The sequence below is a fragment of the Chenopodium quinoa genome, unplaced genomic scaffold, assembly GCF_001683475.1.
Source record: "Chenopodium quinoa cultivar QQ74 unplaced genomic scaffold, ASM168347v1, whole genome shotgun sequence".
NCBI classification, from domain to species: domain Eukaryota; kingdom Viridiplantae; phylum Streptophyta; class Magnoliopsida; order Caryophyllales; family Amaranthaceae; genus Chenopodium; species Chenopodium quinoa.
The window spans coordinates 4,734,323-4,742,512 of record NW_018742329.1 but is presented as its reverse complement, the minus strand read 5'-3'; the positions used below and the strand labels follow the sequence as shown (position 1 = coordinate 4,742,512).

General features: G+C 35.8%; 1 long non-coding RNA gene across 1 annotated transcript; it reads left to right on the top strand.

Moving 5' to 3' along the window:
• The first annotated feature begins 1,071 nt into the window (after positions 1 to 1,071).
• Positions 1,072 to 5,911, top strand: LOC110690688. Its single transcript, XR_002505140.1, has 3 exons — positions 1,072 to 2,410; positions 2,515 to 2,561; positions 3,283 to 5,911. It is a non-coding gene; the product is annotated as an uncharacterized LOC110690688 (long non-coding RNA).
• The last annotated feature ends 2,279 nt before the right edge of the window (positions 5,912 to 8,190 follow it).

Sequence of the window (8,190 nt, the reverse complement as noted above, 5' to 3'; positions counted from 1 at the left end):
ATATGCTTTCAACCAATTAAATCTAACCAACCAAAGAATCCTTGAGCAAAATGAATATCAAAGTTTTGTAGCGGAGAGAAGCTACCAACATCAAGTTGAGAGGGGAGACTTTCTCCCTTACCTCAACTATTCCAACCGACCCGTTCAACAAGGGGCGGTTCCAGGTTGGCACAATGGTCAACCCACCTATCCTTATTGGCCAGGCCCGCGCTATTAATACGTCCCCGAGGTTGGTGGTGCTAGTTCATCTTCGAAGGTGCTTGATCCCCCCTTAAGGGGCCATTAGGGGTTCCCACCCGGCTATTATGGTGGTAGGGGTGAGCAAGGTATGCCGGATTATGGTCGCTACCACACTTTCCCAAACTATGATCTACCTCCTTATGTAGACGACCCAACCGATTCTAGTGATGTAGATTTCAACTACAATTATCACTATTTGCCGGTGCGCCGACACGATTAGATGATCGAGACATTCTAGTTACTGTTTCATTGCCCCTTTCACTTCTTGGGACACTAAGGATGGTTCCAATCCCAAGCTTGGGGGAGGTTACTTCATTGCCTATTTTATTTCAGTGAAGCGGTAACTAAATGTCTAGCTTGGGGGAGTATTTAGGCCTTGTGTCACTACACCAAAAAGTAGATTAAAGATCGCAAAATATAGAACAGTTATCAAAGATAGGCGTTTTACAGAGGAATATAGAACGTGTTTATATAAGAGGCGTTATGTATGTTAATAGAACGGTCATCTTAAAAACCGTTTTGTATTGTATTAATTAATTGTTTTTTTAAAATTAGGAGGAAAAAATATACGGAGTAATAATTTACCCAAATTAACAAAGGCAACTATATGTAAAGAATATTGAAGCCCACTCATCAATTTCACTTTCACTTTGCACGTTCATTTTCACTTTCACTTTACTTTTCTTAATTTGGGGTAAATTGAAAGTGAAATTGATAGACTTTTGTTAAACAGTAAGCGGCTACTATGGAGGTTTCACTTTTTGAAGCAAAAAACAATACAATACTTTTGGGCAACTATATGTAAACAATACAATACTTTTGTGTGGTGGTAATATATGCTATTGGTAGAATTGATGGGGATATGGCTGAGCCCATTTTGTGAATTGGGTGTCGTTTAAAAACCAAATATATTGGGATTTTGTGATTACATCTGCTTTTGAATAAGATTCAGAGCCGTCATAGACTTGCTTTTCTGCCTCTTTGAATCACATATCTCTAAAATTATGTGATTTTTTTTATAATTGAATCAAATTTGGTTGCTAATGTAATGCACAACACTTTGGTGTTAGGATTGAACTATGAAATTAGACCTCTTCTTCCTTGCAGGGCAGCCCCTCTTGCCCTAGAATAAATAATAATTTGTGAATTTGTGTGAAATTTGAGGGTTTTAGTCCTTTTAGAGTGATATTTGAATATGAAACCCTAGATTAAAGTATAATTTGTGAACTTGTGTGAAATTTGAGGGTTTTAGAGTGATAATTAAATGGCAATCATGGTATTTTTGTGTCAGCATAATTTCTACGGGTTGTCGTTTTCGAGTTATTTTTATGAATGGGATAATTTTGTGTGTTACACGAGAAAGAAATTATTTTAATGAAGTTTATCTCAATTTTTGTGTTCATTTGTAGTTTGTTGCAAGATTTGGGGTTTAACACTATACTTAAACTTTTTTGCATAACCAATTTTCGTTGAATGAAAAGATGTTTCCGGACGCCTCGAAATTGTTTATTGATAGCAAAAGTATTTTGTTGAATAATGTGTCGCCTATCGGAAGCACAACGGTATCTTTTCATCTTGAGTAGGCTTTATAAGCTATGTTAATTGGACTCGGGTACTTGTGTTGGACTTGGTTCGTCCATGTCTAATGTCCAAGTATCTGACTTATGTCTTTTATTTTTTTACTTGAATGGAGTAATGAAGTGTCCATCTTCATTTCATATTGTCTAATATTGTACTTCGGCAACTAAGTCTAAATGAAGAGTCCAAGTAATGATAGTTATTGGTTTTTCATGTTTACTTTCAATTTCCTATGTTTCTGCACATCTCTGATTTCAGCCACAGGAATTAGAGGGATATATGTTTGCCTTTGCTATCTACATCAATAAGAGATTGGGTGAGGAAATTATAAGTGATAAGAATGAAGGTGGTAATCAGAGTGGAGTTACTTTGTGTCAGATACTAAAAGCCGTGAAGTTGAAGTACTTTGTCACACTATGATTTTGAATATGACATTTATATAAGTGAATTGTATTTGTTGTTTAGGATGTGATTATTTTTATTTTTTTTACCAGTATTGTAGATTTTTTCCAAAGAGCTTCCTTAGTTTATTGTTAAGGTTGGCCCAATCTTAAGTAACATCTATGGTAAAGATTGGGAGAAGAGACTTGAGGTATGTGGAACATCTGATCTGACTTCAGATAACTTTTCTTTATTTAATGTATTGGAGTATCCACTTATTTGATTGAGAATTATGCTAACTTATTATTTGATCAGGTGAAGGAGATCCAGGACAATTTTGTGCATTTGAGCCTTGTAAGCAAGTAGGCCTTCTCTTTCTACTGTTTATTTTTCTGTGTATATGTCTTAGTTTTTTGGATTTAAAATTCAGTTAAACTGGGCTTTTGCAAATCATGCCAAATTAACTACATAGCTTATAATTATAGTTAAAACTGAAGTCCCTGAGCTCTTTGTGCTGATGGCTATGATATTTGTCTTTCTTATGTGATTATCATGTAAACCTGTAAGGATGTACTGTAAACATTTTATTTGGTAAAGTTTTCCTTATACCATCTATGGCGGAAATAGTAAATTGAGCTGCGATGTTGTTGATCATGTTGTTGAAGATCAGAATGTTAAGTTTAAGTAAATAGAGAAATAATATTGGGAGTAAACGACTTAAACCTCAACTGTTCTTCACAAACATTATAGGTGTTACTCTGTTCATATTTAACAAAGAATTATGACAAGAATGACATATTAGGGTAAATTGTTATTTACTTATCTGATTTGCTTTGCTGTTAAACGGCTTAAACCTCAGAGTCCTACCTTGGAGTCACACTTATCTAGCCATAGCAACTTTCTTACTATATTCAGAAGACTGCGTCACTAAATCTGTAATTGTTTCTCTTATGGGTCTATAGCTGTAGTCGACAACTAGGATTCTTGATTCATTGGATAATAGTGTAGTCATAATTTACTGTATTTTTTTTTTGAGGTCGTATATTATTAACTAATATGTATGTATTTTACATTGTTTTATAGTATTTTAAGCAAGTTCCTCCTACATATTCTCAACAAGTGACCGACAAGGTTAGGGAAAGGTGGACTTCATATGTTACTAGATACCATCAACCAAATGACGACGACGATTTATGTGAATTTTAGATCAATATGATATTGGTATATCTTAGCATAATTTTTTTTAAATCAACATTAATTAGAAAGGTTTTATGATTTTTAACTCGTATTTGTTTGTATAGAACAAATTTTGAATGAATGATTCAATTTAATTGCGGTTGGATGTTTTGAATATGTCATTATTGGTTGAATGACATTTTAATGAGCTTTGTTTGGTTTATGTGCTTCCCCATTGGAGATGATATTTGTTGATGAGCTTCTTCTCCTTCCCAAAAATCCAAAACCTAAAATATCCAAAGCCCTAAATCCAAATTCTTTAGTTAGCTTCTCCTCTCCTTTCCAATCTTCTTTAGCTAGTTCCTCTTCTTTTAATCCAAATTCTTTAGCTAGTACCTCTTCTCTCCCCTCCCCCTCTCAATTCAAAAAAAAAATGTGTTCTTTAATTAGATTAGACTTTGTATATATTGTCTTTTCTTGTAGTCATTTGGCTTGATGATTCGATTAGTGTCTTTGATGGTAAAATGAATTCAAGTGAGCTTGTGATATAATTGTCTTAGTTTTGCAAATGACGGTTTATTTATGAATTGTGGAATATGATTGTTTAACTCTTATGTGTATGATCCACTCATAATAGTCCTTGTTTGATTTGCTACTAATCACTACACTTTTACCATCTTGTATATAAGAGACACTACTACATCAAGATCAATGGTAACTCCTTCCCTTGTATTCTTGTTTATAATCCTCTAAAAAAAATTGCTTTTAGACTAGTCCTCATTGATGATATCGGATTGCATGTGATAGATATTTGCTTTCTTTTGGTAATAAAATTTCGAACATGGTTTAGATATCCTTGGTTGAACATAGAATTGGCTAGTTTAAGCTAGTGTGAGAATAACCTTACCGAATGTACGAGACTTAAGGTCTGGGATTGTGGTAAGAAGGTGTCGCCCATATCAAAGGAATTTGAACCCCAAAAGGTAATATTTGATCCCACATTGTTTCTAAAAGTGAGGTTTTAATATTTTTCAAGCCTACTACATTTTGAATGAGTGGCAAGGATCCTCTTTGATTTAGTACCTAGATCGAGAACTTGAGTCCCAACTCCTAAGATTGCGGCCTAAACTACTTTTAGTGATTGATTAAGGTTGTTATGTATTGTTCATTCACAAAAAAAAAATGAAGTTCAGGCATATCATTCTTGTTTTCTTAGTTCAATCTTTAATTTATTGTAAATAATAGTTTGTGATGTAAATGTCCAAGTTTGGAAAAATGAAAAAATAAAAAAAAAGAAAGAAAAAAAAAAGAGAAATAAAAGAAGTGATGAATAGCCACCACCCTAGCAATTAAACAAGCTTGGGGGTGCGTTTTTGTTTTAAGTTTATTCATAGTTAGTAATTTGGGTCAAAGTTAGAAACCTCTTTAGGTTTGTTCTTAGTGTTATATATCTTATCTTGACTTTAATTTCAAAACACTTCTACTTTTCTCTATGCCTTTACTTTGTGTCGTAATCCTTGAGTTTTGTAATATTAGTAGAGTAGTTGAAGCCATTGTCGGTGGAGGGAGTTGGTTCACAAGCATATGGAGAGGGTACTTATCATTGAGATGTCCAGTGTTCTAAACCTTCTTTTGTCTAATTTTCTTGCGGCTCCTTCGAGGAGTCATGAGACACTAACATTAGGGGGAATTTGAACTTTGTGTTGGGGACGCAGTAAGATAAGTTGAATGGACCAAAGTTGAGTACATTCGGGAAGGTTAGCTAGGTCTTGGCTAGTCATGACCGTAGTTGATCTTAGGCATATACCTCATGCTCGAGTTTTATTGCTTAAGGAATCTTTTATCTTTACATGTGCTTTTCTTTGAGCAGACTAATCTATTGGTTTTGCGCCAAGTGAATTACTTAGGGACAAGCAATTGGCTAGCTTGAGGGAATTTGATAAGTATTTTATTTGTCCACTTATCATGGCACTTTAAACATAATTTTGTACTCTTTCCCCTACTTCAATCCCTTTTTCTAACTCTTTTCGTTCACATTTATTGCTTTTAGCTTCCCCAATCTTTTTTATGTGTGTGTTCATATAGCATAAGCATGAAAAACTATTTTGGAAGCGAAGCAAAGCAGGAGCGGGCGTGCACCCCAAGGAGCGGGCGCTCCTTCCTGATCCACCACAATCTGCCTACCGCCTGCACTTTAAGGAGCGGGTGTGCAATCTTCAAGGAGCGGGCGCTCCTCCCTGATCATCTCCATTCTGCCCTAAACTGCTGCACTAGGAGCGGGCACGTTGAGAGCCAAGGAGCAGGCGCTCCATATAGAGGAGTGGGCGCTCCTCCTGTTCTAAATCCCGATTTTTTACGGATTTTATGATGTAATTTTTGGGCATATAAATAGGACGCTTGACTTCATATTTTGGGATCTTCTTTCCCTTTAGTTTTCTTAGGCCCTTAGTTTCTCTAAACCCTCATTAATTATCTTAGATCTTCTCAAACTCAATCATTGTAGTATATTAATTGAAGATTGTTCTCTTGAATTCAACAATTTCTCAACTTTGAAGCATTTTAAGTAATCTCTTTCCTCTATCTCTTACTCTTTAATTTCAGTTTTTATTTACATTGAACTGTTTGATCTTGTTTAATTGTTTTTGCATGTCCAATCTACGTTATTCCTACTACTTCTCTCAACTTGTTAATTTAATGCTAGAATTAGAACTTGTTATGATGTTCTTCACCATGTTTAGTGAGTAGTTAATTAGCCAGGGGTTGGGTGAAGACCCAACCAAGCCATGGTTTGATTGATGTTTGTGCTTTCATGTTCATTTTGGGTTGATGATTGATTGATTGTTAAGGGATTGGTTAATTGCATGTGTAATTGGTTGGCCACTTATTGCTCATGCATTCACTTCTATGCTAGCATTGAAAGATGGAGTCTAGTTGTGAGCCCACTCTTATATGATTATGTTAAATTCCTCTTGATTATGGTTCCTTGTTTAAATGATGTAGTAGTACTAGTCTTAGTTGTGACAAATAGGTGAGAAATCCCAATTGTTTGTGCCTTAATGCTTTCTTGGACCGATCGAAAGACAAACCCGAGTTAGTAGTCTACTTCTCGTTGTTAAGACTTTGTTGGCCTATCTTGTTAGTTGAGTTTTGTTTAGGAATGCTTAGTGTTGTGGCTTCGAAAGAAGGCAATGTTGAGTGCCCTCTCTATCACCCAATTTGTGTTCATGTTTGCCTATTGATTTGATCTGTTGGTTTGGTTGGTGTCGATTCCCATTTCCCCCTAGTGTTTGTCTCCATAGTAGTTGTCTAATCAAAACCCCCAATTTGTGACCGAACTAGATTGCAACCGTTTCATACTCTTGGTGTCCTTACCCATTCCCTGTGGATACGATCCTCTACTTACCCTAGACTTGTCTTAGGTTGGTTTAGGTAGAAATATTGTTTGGTTTTAGGGTGATTGTCCAACGACTGATTAATCCTCTACCAGGATCGGGAAAAGGAAGATAAAAACATGGAGAGTGAATTTTCTACATGTTTTAGACACAAATTTGTATGATGAATTCAGAGCTAGCATGTCGTCAAACTGATTTTACTATTTTCCTTCAAAAGAGTGACTTGGTCATGCTATTATAGAATTAATTCATGTTTCTTCTATTTCCTCAGATGACTGTGCTGAAGTGTTGGTGCCTCCCCTTATTGGAAAACCCACTATGAGAAGAAGTTTGGATCATTAAACTGTAGGGGTCTTGGGCAGCCGAACTCCCCTAAAGTTCCGTACATTATATCTTTAGTCCTCTTATGTGGCTTAGATGTTATGTTTTTGTTGAAAACTATTGTATCTATAGATATTGGTGCAAGGAAAAAGTTGTTTAGTGTTCCTTGTTCAGGATTTTGTGGTAAAATGTAGTTGGTTTGAGTGGTGGTTTGTTTTGTTGTGGTTTTCCTTGATTCAGATAGTTTCTATTTTGATTACTTCAATTTCATCTTATGTAAAATACTTAAAGGCTCCGTAATAAGATATGTGGTGTTTGTGTATGGAGCGCCCCATGTCGTTGATCAGCCTCAAATTTGGTCTGCCCTTTTGGGTGTTTTGTGCTCTAATTCGCACTTGGTTTTACTAGGGAATTTTAACCAGGTGGAATTTTTAACGAATAAAGTGGGTGGCTCTACTTCTACACCTGGTCTTCATGAATTTATGGACTGGCGTTTACAGTCGGGTTTATTAGAAGTTCCGTTTTCAGGGCAAGAGTTTACTTGGACAAATAATCGCTCTGATTTTGACTCAACTTTCGAGCACTTGGATATGGCTTATGCTACTTCTTGTCGATTTCAGGAGTATCCGGATACAATTGTACTTCACCATCCTATCCTGTCCCCGAATCATGCTATTATTATTCTGCATGATTCACCTAAAGATAATAGATTTCATCGGACCTTATAGGATAGAAAATTGGTGTTTATCGGCAAAGGACATACACTCTATAGTTGAATTTGTAGTTTCAATGGTTGACGCTGGTTCTCGGATCTTTTCTCTCTATCGTAAGTTATCTTTCATTAGAGAACGTCTGTTAGTTTAGTGCACCTCTCATAAAGTATTGTGGGGTAATAATTGAAAGAATTTGGCTTTGTCTATTGGACAGGTTGCCTCTAAATTGCATACTCAAGTTGGTCGATGTCTTTTTCTCACTGTGAGGGACGAAAAGGTTGCAGAGGCTATCAAGATGGCATGAGAAGGTTAATTGGGATGCAAATGGCACGAGTTATTCTCGTCTCCTTTTCTCTTTGGTTCAGTCTCATCGCCGTCATGATAAGATT